Source organism: Rattus norvegicus, chromosome 9 (assembly GCF_036323735.1).
Source record: "Rattus norvegicus strain BN/NHsdMcwi chromosome 9, GRCr8, whole genome shotgun sequence".
Lineage (NCBI taxonomy): Eukaryota > Metazoa > Chordata > Mammalia > Rodentia > Muridae > Rattus > Rattus norvegicus.
The window spans coordinates 100,344,871-100,361,782 of record NC_086027.1 but is presented as its reverse complement, the minus strand read 5'-3'; positions in this window follow the sequence as shown (position 1 = coordinate 100,361,782).

The following is a 16,912-nucleotide window of genomic DNA, read 5'->3' as shown; positions in this document are numbered from 1 at the left end:
TTCCTGGTCTCCTACCATAGAACCTTCTGATACTGTGAGCCAAAGTAAGTCCTTTAAGTTGACACGGTTAGCTATCTTTCCATAGCAGCAAGCAATATACATTTGTCTACAACAGTGTGTAACTCTTGTCTAAAGTGCTTTTGAAATTTTGTTCACATAGGTACATAAACTATGACCATTGCCAGTGTGAAAATCACCATTTTTAACTTCTATTACTTGATGTGAGATCTCATTTGGTAAGTTTCACAAACTTCCCTTAATTCTCAATTTTAGATGCTCAAGAGAATTAAAAATGGAAGAAAGAAATTGATCTCTGGGGGTAAGGCAGTATTTTCAAAATGTGGTTCATGCCTCTGGGGTCCCTGAGACCTTTGTGGTCACACATGGTCAAGTGCATTTTCATGACAATGAGAGAGGCTGTTTTCCTTTCCTTCTCTATTGACATATGCAATAAAGGAACCAGTCTGCTCACCATGACCCTCAGGTTAGCATTTTCCTGTGTGCTTCACTGCCTAGAGTATCCATGAGGAAAAAACGATCCACTGAGGATACAGACTAGAGACAACACTCTTTCTCTATGCTTTGGCTGAGTGACTTCTTACTGCCCTTAACAAAGTGGGTGAGGAAAAACATTCCCAAAGTGGAAGATGATGGTGACAATGATTAATCCTCATTGTCAACCTGACTGGATCTAGCATCACCATGGTAATACACTTCTGAGCATGTCTGAGATGGAGTTTCTAGGTTACATTAATTGCATGAGGTGAGAAGACCTACATTGAATTTGGATTTCACCATCCTCCCAGACAGGATCCCAGACTAAATGGGAAGAATAAGATGAGCTTATCCATCTCCCCCCTCCACACTCCTGTGGCTCTGATGTAACAAACAGCCTCATGTGTGAACAATGTGACCAAGAGCCACCAGCTCCCAATGGCATGACTTCCCATCCATGATGGCCTGCAGCCTCCAGGAACTGTGAGCCAAGACAAAGTCTTCCTCCATTAAGTTGCTTCTTGTCTGGTAAAAGAAAACAATTACAATGGCCACCCAGAGGAAAGTCTCTGTGACCAAGGTCAGGGCAGAACCAGTCCATTTTTAGGGAAGAAAAAACAAGACTACTTGACAAAACAACTTACAGATTCCTTTGGGGTCCTTGAGACACGGCCTTAAGGAGGGAGGAAAGGAGACTGTCATCCCAAGGAGGCCCGTTGACAGGACTTTTGCTACTGGACAGAGAGATGACCTTTAAAATGAGAACTAGAATTTTGGAAAAACATGGGTTAGCACTCAAATGTTTCATGGCTTCCCATTTTGAAATGATTTGGCGAATGTGGTGGTCATGTGGTGACGTTCATGAATGAAATACCATGAATGTTTTAAAAGGGAGAGTGCCCACCTTTGAAACATTCATTTAGTGAACTGTTACTTTGAAAACACTAGCACTTGATCATGTCATGGGTGGGGACACACTCAGGGTAAAGGACCTTACAGAGAATCAAGAGCTCCTTGTCTGAGTCTGCACTCCACCTTGAGGCTTACCCTAAGGAACCCACTGACTAAAATAATGGATCAGAAGCTCAGAGTACTTTCTGCATCATGAGGACCTGGGTCTGGGTCCTATCACCCATGGAATGAGCCAGGCATCACACACATGGCTCTAATCCCAGTCCAAGGTGGATCACTGGGATTTGCTGGCTTTTAGCTTAGTCAACAAAGCACTCGCCCTAGTTTAAGGGAGAGACTTGCCTCAAAGGAAAAAGTGAAGGTTATAGAAAAGGACTCCTGATATCCTCCCTATGCTCTCACAGTCATCACACACACACACATACATACAGAGAGAGAGAGAGAGAGTGAGAGAGAGAGAGAGAGAGAGACTATAAGTAAATCATTTTTTATTACATTGTGTGTATGGGACGAGGAGGCCAAATTCCCCTCTTGCATGTGGATTCCACTTCCCAGTTCAGTTTGTGATGTCCCCGCTCCTCTCCATCATGTGCTCAGAGCAGCTTCGTTGAAGATTCACTGATGCTTCATTTGTGGATATTTACTGCCAGACTCTTAAACACGAGTTCAGAAACTGCAAAGGCCCAAGAGGCAGTGATCTTGGAAATGGACTCCGGGACATCACTCCAAGCACACTAGAAAGCCTACATGAAGATTGAATGTTCAGCAGTGCAGCCAGCCAGAAGGAGAGGAGAGGTACAGCACAGGAGAGAGGATCTGGAACCTAACTACAGCCTAAAAGATATAGGAACCCTGCAATTAGTTCAAACAAAACTCTAACCGTGTAAGTAAATAGTGGACAAAGGATCTAAATAGGCCTCTCTTCAAAGAAGACTCCAGAATGAAGAACAGGTAAAATTTCCTCATGGAGGAAATAAATACACATCAAACCCACAACATGATGTCACTTCTTGCCTGTCAAGATGGCTGTTATCAGCTTTAAAAGACAAATGTTGAGACTGTGAAGCCAAACCCTGTTAACCCAGATGCAAAGCATGCAGCCTTGGAAGGTGACACAGAGGACCTTTAAGCACAGACAATAAAGAGATCATGTGAGTCAGACATTTTGCTTCAAGGTATGAGTCCAAAAGACTTTAGACAGGCTCTCCAAAAGGCACAAGCCCTCCCTGTCCACCGAAGCAAGAGTCACAATAATCAAGGTGTGGGAACAACTTTATTGTCCAGCGAGGGACAAGCAGATAAAGGAAGTGCACACATCTTCAGTGAAGGAACTGTTAGTGGGAGAAGACAAAGGGACATGGGACACTCTTGCTGGGTCAGGGTAGGTAAGTTCCAGAGGGGAGTCAGACCCTGAAAGGTCTCACCTACAGTTAGCACGTGAATGATGTGTGTAGATTCTGCTAAGAGCAAGCCATGGAGATGTCTCAGTAGGTAAGAGTGCTTGCTGCATGAGCAGAGCACCTCAATCCTCAGCAGCCATGCGGGAAGCCGAGGACATGGCCACGTGTGCCTGAAGCATAGGGCCATGAAGCAAGCATAGGCCTGCTGCAGCCAGCCTAGCTGAAAAATGTGCCATCCGGATTTACTGAGAGACCCTGCCTCAAGGGAATAAAGCAGAGGATAGAGCAGGAGCCCCACAAATACACATACATGTACATCACATGCATGTGTGCACACACATGCACACACACAGATACACACACTCACATACACACACACCACACACACCACACACACACATACAACACACAGACACCACACACACACACATACAACACACACACACCACACACACCACACACACACCACACACCACACACACACACATAAACCACACACCACACACACACACACATACACCACACACACACCACACACACACCACACACACTACACACACCACACACACCACACACACATACACCACACACACACCACACACACACACACACACACCACACACACACATACACCACATATACGCCACACACACCACACACACCACACACACACTCACATACACACACACCACACACACCACACACACACATACAACACACACACACCACACACACCACACACACACACCACACACACACACATACATACACCACACACACACATACACCACACATACACCACACATACACCACACACACACTACACACACACACCACACACACACCACACACACACCACACACACCACACACACACATACACCACACACACACCACACACACACACATATACCACACATACACCACACACACACCACACACACCACACACACACCACACACACACCACACACACACCACACACCACACACACACACCACACACACCACACACCACACACACACACATACACCACACACCACACACACACATACACCACACACATACCACACACACACCACACACACTACACACACCACACACACCACACACACATACACCACACACACACCACACACACACACATACACCACACACACACATACACCACACATACACCACACACACACTACACACACACACCACACACACACCACACACACACCACACACACCACACACACCACACACACACATACACCACACACACACCACACACACACACATATACCACACATACACCACACACACACCACACACACCACACACACCATACACACACATCACACACACCACACACACACACCACACACACACACCACATACACCACACACACACCACACACACACCACACACACACACCACATACACCACACACACACCACATACACCACACACACACCACATACACCACACACACACCACACACACACCACACACAGCACACACACACCACACACACACCACACACACACACCACATACACCACACACACACCACACACACACACCATACACCATGCATGGGCACTCACTCACACAGTCTGTGGAAGAATTGGTCTCATGATATTTGTTCTTAACCACAAGGAAAACAAGGAAAGGAGAAGAAGAAAATGCAAAGCAAAATTTGCTGTATTGTCAAAGAATAATACCCATCATTTTACAGGAAAAATTACTAAAAATCTCCCTCCAACAGATCTCTCTTGTTTTCTTCATATCTCAGCCAAAACAACCTATTCAACCGGCGGCTGTAGACTCGACAGAGAAGCGGCTGCCATCCATGAAGTCAGGGGAGGAAGCTTGTAAAGGCTCCTGCAATGCCACTATTTTTACTGAATTCTTAAGCAGAAAGCAGAGCTGGTTTCCCTCAGCGTGACCCGTGTAAACAGGCGACAGGTTTATTCTTGTTATTTTAGTGAGTGGATATTTCAGACACTCAGTCGTAGTTTCTGGCATGGTACATGCTGATGGGTAGAACCACTTGAAAGAGAAGGCTTTGTGGTACTCAATCATTTTAAGGGCGAGTTGGAGCCTGAGAGCAAAGAGACTGCGCAATCTTCGGGGACGCGCATCACGTGACTTACGATCACCATTGATGATTCCCATGCAAGGGTCCAAGAGCAGCATGAGGACATACCTACCACATCACAGGCTCTGGAGCTGTAGAACTACTCTCTAGTGGTGTACAATGGCATGGTTGGTGTGGGAAGTAGGTGTGATTAAATAAACACAGTTTATATCTGGGTGAAAAATTAGCAATGTTTTTTCATTTAAAGTATTTAGGTTGGGGTTTGGGAGACAAGACAGCGGTTAAGAGTATATATCCTGCCTTTCTGGAGGACCTGAGTTCAGTTCCTAGCACTCACCTTGGGCATCCTGTAGCTCTAGTTCCAGAGGATGTGACACCCTCTTCTGACTTCCACAGGCTGCTCCTGCATTCATGTGCACATATGTACATGTTTCACATAGACATACACATTTACACAGAAATAAAATCAAACACATCCTTCATTTTTCTTTCTTTTTCCATTTGTGGTGTGTGTGTGTGTGTGTGTGTGTGTGTGTGTGTGTGTGTGTGTGTGTACGCCCTCCCAGTGAATGAAGAGGGAGGTCCCTGTGGGAGTGAACAGAAAGACCTGTGGATACTGAGGCCTGAAGTCAGGTGACCAGGGGCTTCTGCAAACCCAGGACAGTGAGCAGAGCCACCGGTGAGGTGGGAACAGAAGTCATTCCGCTCACTCCACCACCACCCCTGATGGCTCACAAGCAGCCGCCTTGAGGAAGCTCCTCAGGCCTACCTGGGTTCTCTTCAGGGATGCCATTCCCCCAGGTCTAGGCAACAGATGACTACACACTTGCTAGGTAGACAGAATTCAAATGTCCTTGTCACCAGACATGGTGAGAACTGAGCGCTCTTGGGGCAACCTTATCTATGTGGACAAGGGCAGGCCCGGGGGTATCATACTGGGCCTAACCTCATCTGATGATCCTGTGCTGGAACTCTGAGCATTTATCCAGTCTGTACACACCATAGAGAATGCTCAGCGATGGAGAAGGAACCAACTGTTGACACAAAACTTGGATGGTCTCAAAGGAGTTCTGATGGCTAAACAAAGCCAATCTAAAAGGTCAATGAGTGTTTATAATTCTTGAGCCAAAAAGTAATAGTCACGAAAGAGATTGGGAGGCTAAAAAGAGAAAGGAGGGGGAACTCTGGCCACAAAGGCAGCAGAAGGGATCCACAGATGAGCTGTCCTGCCATCTCTGTTGTGAATCCTGCATGCATGATAAAGCCTGCAGAACCTATACGTTGGGGGGTGATACAGAGCACAGTGGTGAGGCATAGAGAATAGCGTCTTGGCTCTCACACTGCACAACGGGCCTGTGCAGTGGGGTTTACCCAGATTCCAAGGACACAGCTCCTCCCAGCATCAAGATCCAGGCCCACAGCTGCCAGGCTGCAGGGGAGGGTCTGTGTTACATAAATAGTACTGAGGCTAGCAGGACACGGCCTCGAGCCCACCAGAGGAGATGATGTTCTACCAAGTGGACACTTGATATCTCAGTGCCCAAGGAGTGGGCCAGCTGCCCCTTCACAAGCTGTGTTATTTTCTATGACATCAGTAAGAATCAAAATACCTCATGGGTGAAACCTTGGCATGGGTCTGGAGCTGGGCCTTTTGTGTTTGCAGTTTGGCAAACCCAGAATGTACTTCAGGAAGCTTCCTTAACTTCCATGTCCATGGCAGTCTCAGGAGGAGACTGAGGGAGCTACGGCTGCTGGCTTTTCACTGGGTTGGTGAACTTCCACCTTGCAAGCTTAGGGAGTGATGGGCTTAGCCTTCCCATTCTGTACCAGAACTGAACTTGATGCTGAGGTGACTCAGGTTGTTTTGGGTCAAGGGTAAGTTGTGTGGATAACCATGGTGGTGGCAGTGGTGGTGTTAGAAGACAACTGTTGATGGGAAGCAGTAACCACCCAAGCTACAGGAACATGTGCTGAGTTACTACCCATCCTCCCTGGGTCCGTCCCCCTCAGCTTACATGTTTGTTTTGATATAAAGTCTCACTATACAACCCAGGCTTATCTTGAACTCATTGTCCTCCTGTCGTTAGCTCCTGAGTCCTGGATCCAGGCCTGCACCACTTTGCTGGGATTCATCATATGGTCTGTACCAGAGCTGATGTTTAAGTGTCTACTAAGTTGTCTTAGTTACCTTTCTATTGTTGTGAAGATAAATCATAACCAAGGCAACCTAGAAGAAGAAGTCTTTAACTGGGGGTTTGCTTGTAGTTTCCGAGGGTTCGTCCATGGTCATCATAGCTGGGAGGGTTGATGGTATTCAGGCAGCCATGGAATTGTAGTAGTGGATGAGAGCTCACATCTGATTCACAAGCTTCAGTCAGGAATGGATACATACATACATACATACATACATACATACATACATACATACTTAGGTAGGCAGACAGACTAGGCAACTCTGCTGTGGGTTTTGGAAGCCTCGAATCAGTGACATATCTCCAACAAGGCCACACCTACCACAATGAAGCCGCCTCCCCCAATCCTTCCCAAAGAGTTCCACTAACTGGGATGAGCCATTCAACTATGTGGGGGCCATTCTCATTCAAGCCTCTGCATAAATGAAGCTCTGAGGCCTAGTTCCAGAGTCCAGGAGACGGTCCAACAAAGCACAGAAAACCATAGGTCTCTGGGCCTGCACAAGGCAACTTAGCAAAGGAAGCCTTTAATTGGAGACATGTTTACAGTTTCAGAGGATTAGTCCATGATCGATAGCTGGGGGGTGTGATGGTATGCAGGCAGCCATCGTACTATGGTGGTACTGGTAGACTCCACAGGTTCCAGTGACTCAGTAGGAAAAGATTCATTGGCCCCTGGAAACACCATTTGCTGACTGATGACCGGCCTCTTCTCTGTGATAGATAAATTTTTGGCCATCTGTGTCCTCCCTCAGTAGAAATTGCTATGTGGGGGCATGGTCATGGGAGCAGGTACTGTATTTCCATCTGAACCTTGCTCTAGAGACTGAGAACTGAGACCTCTGGGTTCCCTTGCCAGTGCAGAGGCCGCTGCCATGCAGGCATCAGTGGGAAGATGCCCCTGGCTCACAGACCACACTCCTGCTCACTGATCTCCCGGCTGAGTTACCCTCACTATCCAGCCTCCCCATAATGCCCTTGGTGTCTCTCTTAGCCAGGACTTCACTTGGCCTATACAGCCCTGGCCTTGCTGCAGGAGGACAACTCTGGATCCCCTGACCTGGATGGACATTCAAACAGGGCTTCCCAGGCACAGAGAACGCATGGGGGCTGGGAGTGACACAGAAAGAAGCCACATGGATAGGTGGTGTGAGGTAGCCAGGCTATTATTGTCATGCTTTGGAGATATATATATATATATCACTGTGGTCTGTCTGCTCCTCGTGACAATCTTCTCTCAATGAGGGTAGAACAGAGTGGTCCCTCCTTGGTACCCCCCTTTCCTCCTCTCCTCTGACCCTTGCTTACTTGGGGCTTTGGCAACTTGGATTTGAACTAAGGTGTACGATATTTTTGGGAAGGGACTGCTCCCCATGCAGAATACGATCTGCTCCATGCTTCCTTCCTAGAGACATAGTGGACACTAGGGCTGTGCTGGGCATCAGTCTCTAGGATTGGGGGGAGCAGTATTACCAGAAACCCCCGTGCTGGGAGAGACTGAGGAGATAACCTGCAGGGGAGATGGTGGGCCAGCGACCTTGACTGCCCTCCCAGAGTTGCCCAGCAAGGTCTGAGTTGATGCCAGGACACATGTGCTTTACATGGGAACAGCTCTCAGCCTAGCAATCTGCAGCGTGGTGGTCTGGATGGTTCCCGGGCTGCAGCAGGAATCCAATGCTAGATGCCCAGTGTGATTTGATGGCCACAGGGCCCCCATGATTTCCTGGCAGCCACTCTTGAACCTAGTCCTCTCGACAAACGAGATGCGCTCTGCCAGAGGAAGCCAGCTCACCCTTTCCTACGGAGCTCCTTGCATCCCAAGGTAACCTTCTGTGAGCTTCTACCTCCCTGTCCAGATGCCAATCACGTGCCAGCCCAGGCGGCATGTCCTGGAAAGCCCCGGATGTCCCATCTATGGCGGGAGCATGCCGGTGACTCAGGTCGCTCCCGCAGTACTTTCGTGGGGCCCCTCACACTGCACTTCGTCTCAAAGCTGCTGCCCAGCCAGCCCTGGACAAGTCATTTCAGGTCACCACTCTGGGGGAATGAAGGAGTACGCCATGCCCTGCTGACCTGTTATCTGCCCCTCAGATCTCATCCACGGGCCTCTAGGAGCTCCATGGAGCCTCCCCACCCCGCTCCTAGCCCTTAACTGCCAGCTGACGCCAGGCCCATGGTCTGGTTCAGATCCCAAGTCATGCATCCGCTGTGAGCAAAGAGAATCTGCACACACCCCTGCCGGCTCCACTGGCCGGCAAGCGCTCCAGCAGTACTGATCACATTAAATGCTTGAGAACATCAGATCGGGACTTTATGACTGGGAAACAGAGGACAAGCCGCAGCCAGCTAATATCCACAAAGGACAGCAGATCCCTACGGGGCCCTTACAGCCTCCACTGGTCCCCATTTCCCAGGAAACCCTAAGGGTAGAGAGTTCCGGAAACTCGCTTTGTAGTATTAGCCAGTGGCGAGCCCAGGGACTCCACCCCTCCCCCAGCTCACCCTACTTCGATCTCATCCACCCTCTTTTTTCCAAATGTTATCCTTAAAGCAACATTGATTGTTTTTTCTGCTAAAGAAAAAAGAGCAGCTCATACTTATATTAAGTGACAATTGCTGACATCAGAATTCATCCTGGGAAAACACCAGGCTGTCAGGATTTTTTACTTTTCTACACATAAGCTTATGTGCTTATGAAGGTGTGCAAGGGCCATGGTGCTTTCCCTGTGGAGGTCCGAGGGCAACCTCAGGTATAGGTCCTGCCTTCTACTTTGACATACACAGGAACTCTTATTCACCCCCGAGTACCACAGGCTTCCTGACCCAAGACCTCCTGCTGCCCCTTCTGTCTCTGCCTCCCCTATCATCACAGGAGCAATGGAATGGCAGGCACACGCTACTGAATCAATCCTGTGACACAGGTTCCAGACAACCGTACTTAAGTCCTTATACTCCCGCTGTGAGCGATTTGCCTACTGAGCCACCGCCCAGCCTCGTGCTGTGGTCTTTATCAAGTAAAAATGATACAGTGGGACTTCCACACTTTTGTGCACAAACACCCTAGAAGGTAGTCTATGGCTAAAATGCTTCTTCCTTGATCATCTCTTGCCTCACAGAGTCTTTCCAACCTGAACTTACAGTGACCCTTCATGGGCTTTCTTCCCTCAGAGGCTATCTCATGACCCCTTGGGGTAGTGACTTCATTACAAAGCAACCAGGGTTTGCCTCTGTTGGAAACCCCAAGTGACCGGGCTAGGCCAGCCGAGAGGTCAGTTTGGTCGTTTAACACTGCTGAATTCAAAGCACTTAGGTCAGCTACTCAGAAGGGTCAGAGACTTCAAAGTCTGCATTGGAGAAGGGATAGGGGTCTTCCAGGGGCTTGACCGGCCTTAGCAGGCTTCTTATCCTACCTTCTTGTCCTCTGCTTCTGACCTGGCCCCAATCACATGCTCAGGTGGTGCCTATGACCTTCACACGTGTCTTGCGGGGCCACATGGGCCCGTCAGATACTTTCTTCACTTGAATTAAGTCTCTCTCTCTCTCTCTCTCTCTCTCTCTCTCTCTCTCTCTCTCTCTCTCTCTCTGCCTTTATCTCTCTTTCTTTCCCTCCCTTCCTCTCCATTTCTCTCTGAGTCTGTCTCTCTCTGTCTCCGTCTTTCTCACTCTCTTTCATTCCAACCAGGATGTGTCCGTTCTTCCGTCTGTAGGAAACCTGTGCTGTGTCTGTAGTTAGAAGAACAGGCCACCATCTTCCTATGCAGCAGTGCTCCTAGATGCTGGAACCATGAGGCCCCAAAGACAGCTGCAGTAGGCATCCAGCACAGGGGTGAGAAGAGCGGAGAATGATGAGTGGCGAGCACGCAGCCTTGGCACACTCAGCTGAAGCACCGTACTTGTGCTGTTTCTGGGCTGTTGATGCCCTTAGGAACACTGAACACGGAGGAGGCGTATGACCCTCTACCTCTATCACGTGATGCTGTGATGAGGGCTGACAGGAGAGAACTCAGTTCCCTTGACAGATTCAGGCTGCTCACCCCCATCTCATACCACGGTCCATCCATTGAGGTCAGGTGGGCTGGCCTCTGAAGAACGGCTGTCCCCAGGCTGACACGGTGATTTTACCTCTGCAATCTCTGGGGCTGTGTTGGGAGAGCCACGCATGTCAGAGCCTCTGCCTCCTCAGACAAAGAACCCCTCAGCCAAGAAAGACACTTAGTGGAATGGCAACTTGGGCCACCCAAGAAAGCAGACTGGGCTTCATTTCCCATAACTCCACTCTAGGTGTGCACAAGTTCCTAGTGTTCATTTTCCTGCCCGATAACACATGACAAATGTTCTTATCTCTGCTTTATAATCTCAGGGAGGCGGCGCAGGACTCCTCACACTGGGTGTGGTGTGCCTGAATGGCCCGGCATTCCCCTGCTGACCGGCGTCGTCCAGTTTACTTTATGAGTTGCATAATTCTGCAATAAACCTCATCGTGCATAGGCCTTTGTTCATTTTGGGAATTTTCTTTTAAAGTGATTTCCCAGAAATATCGCCACAAGGTCAAATGGAACAAACAATTTCATGATTCCTGTTATGTTCTGCCAAACATCTTTCCAGATAGCTGTGCTCATTCTGTGGTGTCTGGGTGTGTGGTGAGGGCAGGTAGGACGTTGGCTCCCTCCGTGCTGAACTGGATAGGAGGGTGGTCCCTGACTGAGGTGTCTGGTCGTCTCCTGAGAGATGTGGCACACTCTGGAGGTGGTGCTCACTCAAGATGTAGGAGCCAAGGGGAAAACCTGACACTTAGTCAAACCTACCCAGCCCCTGGCAGAGATGCACGCAGGAGACCTGGGCAGAGCCCGAGTCCTGAGGGACCCAGCTTTCATCAAAACACCCTAGAGTGATCGACCGGTTAGCTCTGCGCTCTCACCTGCAGCTTCTGAGATCAGCATGACATTGTATGGGTGTCACCTCAGCCTGGGCAGCTATACAACAACAGGGAGCAAATTTTCGTAACTTCCAGGTTAGCTCAGTTATCTAAAACCACAGTGATGTGAATGGAGAAATACATTTTGGGGACGGCAGTGCTCTGACTCACAACAGAGAAAGGGCTGATCAATGAGAAGACAGAGCTGGCGGTGGTAGTGCACGCCTTTTATCCCAGCTCTCGAGAGGCAGCAGGATCTCCAAGCTCGAGGCCAGCCTGGTCTACAGAGTGAGTTCCAGAACAGCCAGAGATATATAGAGAAACCAGTCTAAAAAAAAAAGTTGTCATTGTCGTCATCGTCATCCTCATCATCATCACCACCACCACCACCACAACAACAACAACAGCAACAATAATAGTAATAAAGCAAGAAGACTCAAAGCTTGCGATTACCATGCACAGCCGCCCTCGAGGTGATCATCAGCAGGCCCTGAGTGTTGAAGGAGCTTAGCATTGTGGCTGCACAAGTGCATATTGGGAACAAGGTATGACCAGGGGGAAATAGTAAATGAGCCTCTAGGCAACCAGAAGGGGGACACAGCGGCATTCTTACAAAGGAGTATACCCGATAGCTGTCCCCTGGATGACTGAGTTGTCCTGCTCCATGTGTCCTGTGGATGCACCATGGATGCAGCCCTGCCAATAGCCACTTGCATCATGGACATAACCCTGAGCACACTGAGCCTCTGTCACTGGGCCAAGCCTGTTACTTCTTGCAGATGACCCCTGTAACCTTCACAGCAGCCATATTCAGGTCTGACAAGGCTGTGGCCTAAGCTAGAGCAATAGCATAACAATGCAGGAGTCATCCTGGCCAGAGTGTTGGCTGGACAGATGTGGCTGTGAAAGAAAACATCAATGTCACCTGTGAATGTAATGTCAATGTTTACTTTCTTAGTAAGAGTATTCCTGCAAAGATCACAAGGATGTACAAAGGGCAGGGCATCTAGAATTTACTCCCAAACAGCTTATAGGTAAATGTATGTACAATGGATACTGAAGTAGATGTAAGGTTCATGTTATATACATTTATTGACTATAATTTTTATCAATATCATCTGCCTGTTTTTTATCTATAAATGTTATCTATAATCTATAACACATGTCTATCACCTGTTATTTACTATTTATCATTATTGTCTACCTATCATCCATCTATCTATATATCTATCATCTGTCTACCTATTTATCTATCATTTATTATCAATCTATTTATCATCTAGCAATCTAGCTAGATATCATTTATCAATTTTCTATCATTATCTTTCTATCTACCTATATATGTTTATCATCAGTCTATCTATCATCTATCTATCTATCTATCTATCTATCTATCTATCTATCTATCTATCTATTCATCTAATTATCCCCCTATCATTTACCATGACAAGTCCAAAAAGAGATGTCTACCAGTATTTGGTAGTGGTTCTATGGAGGGAGCAGATCCTTTAAGAGGCAGAGTTTAAGAAGAGATCACTGTGGCAGTGTCCTGGGAAAGGACTAAGGACCCCAGTCAGTTTCTATAAGAGAAGGCTGTTAGAAAATAATAAGATGGCTCCCCCCTGCTCTCTGGCTCCCTGTCCTGTCACGTGACCTCTCTTACACAGGATCCCACTTGTGATGAAATCTAACATGTTTTGACCCAGACAAGGGGCCTCATTAATGGCCAATAAAAAATAATAAAACAATGAGGTCCCAGACTCAGATATTCAATTTTCAAAACTGTTAGCTAGTTAAACCTCTCTTTTTTATAAGTAACTGGCCCCAGGTATTTTGTTGTAGCTATGGAGCATTAACTTCTATAAGCAGGAGAGTAGCATTGTGTTGGTTAACTTCAGAAAGTTAGTGCTATGACAATTCCACACTGAGAACAGTCCTTAAACTCAGAACATTATATCCAGCTAAACTAACATTTACAGGAAAGGGTAAAAGGAAGGCGTTTTTAGATGTTTGGCCCCAGAAACTTGGTCACCCAAGAGACTCTTTTATAGAAAAGGTCATTGATTAAATAGTTCATTAAAGCAAAAGCTAAAATAAAACTCTGTGTACAATAATTTTGGCTCTAATTCGGAGTGATTTCTACATGCTGTGGGAACGAGGTTTGGATTGGAAAGAGAGGACCAGGAGACTCGTGGGAGATAGGGCAGGTAACTTGAGCAGCAGAGTGGAGTAGGGGGACTCTGTGGTCACTTGGTCTTGTGGTCAAGACAAGAGTTCACTCATGTCTTGAGGAGGACTGGGGTGAGTGCAGCAAGGACAGATGAGGCCCAGCATCTTGGTAGAACCCAGTGGCATAGTTGGGAAATACTAGAAGCTAAAATATGGGCAAGGAAAAATGGTACTACCACCCTGGGAGAAGACATGTGTGAAGATGGGGACTCGAGGTGAGTCACGTTAGAGGGATGGGAGAGAGATGAAACAGACCCTGCATCCTAAGAGAACCAGCCCCACTGTCTCCACGGAAGCCTCAATCAATAAAGCAGCAGCTGTGCACGCAAACGCCTAGATACTGAATGCTATCCTCAAGTATGCTCTGAGCCATTTGTGTGGTTCCAGCTCTCCACTAACCGGCAAACTCTGCAGGAAGTTCATATTTTTGCCAGCATGAGAATCCTTTTGTAAACTATCGGCTTTGTTGTGCTAGAAATAGTTGCTATGCATATTACATGCATTTAAAAAGTTGGCTTTGCTTTGACTTGGATACACCCGATAAATAAAAACCAATTCCATTCTTTGCGACAAACTGAGTTAATTTGTTAGGTAAATAATTGAACAAGTATTTCATGTGAAATTACCCAATGCTCCCATTCTGTGGCAACCTCATCCCACCTGGGAGCCCTGGAAAAGGGAGCAGGATTTAAGCTACTTAGTTTTTGGGTGTTCATCTAGGGTCTCCAGAAGGAGTCAGGCCAGAGGCAAACAAATGGACCCTCATCGGACAAACACCAAGGGAGTGTGTAATCAATAGAAAGCCAGGCAGCAGCCTCTAGAGAATGTCTCCCATGGGACCAGTAAGGACTGCTCATTCTTTAGAAGTTCCCACCTGAGGAGCCAATGTGTCTTTACAGCAACAGGAGCTTGCAACAAGCTGGGCATGGAACACAGAATCCAGCAGGCCTGGTGGAACAGAGGATTCTTTTTTTTAAAGATTTATTTATTTTATGTATGTGAGTACACTGTAGCTGTCTTCAGACACAGCAGAAGAGGGCATCAGATCCCATTACGGATGGTTGTGAGACACCATGTGGTTGCTGGGAATTGAACTCAAGACCTCTAGAAGAGCAGTCTCTTAACCGCTGAGCCATCTCTCCTACTCAGAATAGAGGATTCTTGTCCGTGGGGGCACAGAGCCTTGGATGTTCAGACCTCGGGTCTATGTCTACTCACAGCCTGGAGGACCAAGGAGCTGAGAACTAGAGAGATGGTGACCTAATATGGCCAAGGCCATGGAAGAAGAGAGATTAACCATGGGAAAGCCAAGTGCTGACAGGTAGCCCCGGCATCCTGGAGATTCTTCCTCATGGTAGGAGAAGACCCTTATGGGGCCCCAGGGCAGCCTGTCTCAAGTATTCCCATCCTACAAGGATGGAGGCCTTGACCAGCCTCTTCTCCCAGCTGCATTTCCATCCTGCCTTGTGTAAGAAGGGCACAGTGCCCTTCATAATAAGCATGGACTCCTGCCCCAGAGCACCAAGCAGAACCCTGCCCAAGGCTTCTCTTCCTGTTATTGCCAATATGAAGCAAGAACTACCCCTCACGTAGTCCACTCCTCAACATCATCTTGCTGATTTGTAAAGAGAAAGTGAAAGTTGAATCCTTCTGCCTCTGGCTACTCTCTGTCCCAATATAAATGGGGTCTGTCCAGCCTAGGTGCAAATGAGACTCATTATAAAGGGTGTCAGGGACAGAGCAGCCTGAGGCAGAGGTCCTCACAGGCTACCACCAGTATTGGGAACTCATGCTCTCCCATGAGTTTCTAGGAACTGGCTCTGGAGAGCAGGTAAGGGCCATGGGTTAAAGATGCTATTTGCAAGTGACGGGGGAGGCACACAGGGCATTGTCGTTTCTTGTCCCTAGGGCTCTATGGGTCTCTCTACCTACAAGAATGATACTGGCTATTCTTCATGCCGTGTGACATCTATGACCTGGTTTAGCCCATGTGTGAAGATCTGAGGCATCTTCAGCTATGAGCACAGTAAAGAACCTTTGACTTGACAAGAAAGAAAGCTATGGCCCTACAGGTAGCAGGGGGAAGCTCAACTCTGCCAGCCACAGGGGGTATCAGCAGAATGTGAAGACCTTCCTGGGCTTCTTGATGTGAGAGGTATGTGCAATGGTACTAATGTGGGCATGGGTATACACATGCTTATCACATGTACGTGCTGAGAATATGGTAGCACACACATGGATGGATGTGTTTGTTCATGCAGGCGGGAGAGCTGTGTTCACATGAGTGTGCCGCAGTCTTACGTGAGTCTGGCTGCGGGTTGGGAGACAGCGGCATTGTCCCATCTTGCCTTCACCCACAGGCAGTGAGGAAATCCCCTAAGTTCATGGCCTAACGTACCCCATCTGCCCTCTAGCAGGTACTGTAGGGAAGGTGTGCTAGGAAACTTCCGGCTTCCGTTCCCCAGGGTGTGTCTTCCCTGGGTGAGTTGACTGAAGAGCAGTGTAAACTGACTGCACACCTGAGTGCTATAAAACGCCCAGGCATTTGAAGCCCTCAAGCACTCTGCTCATGGTGGCTCAGAGCCATGAATGGCAGAGGCCATGCAGGGAGCAGCCAAGGAGTTGATACCCACGTTAGCCACACCAGGTTATCTACCATTGGTGCCTACTCACTGGGGACCTG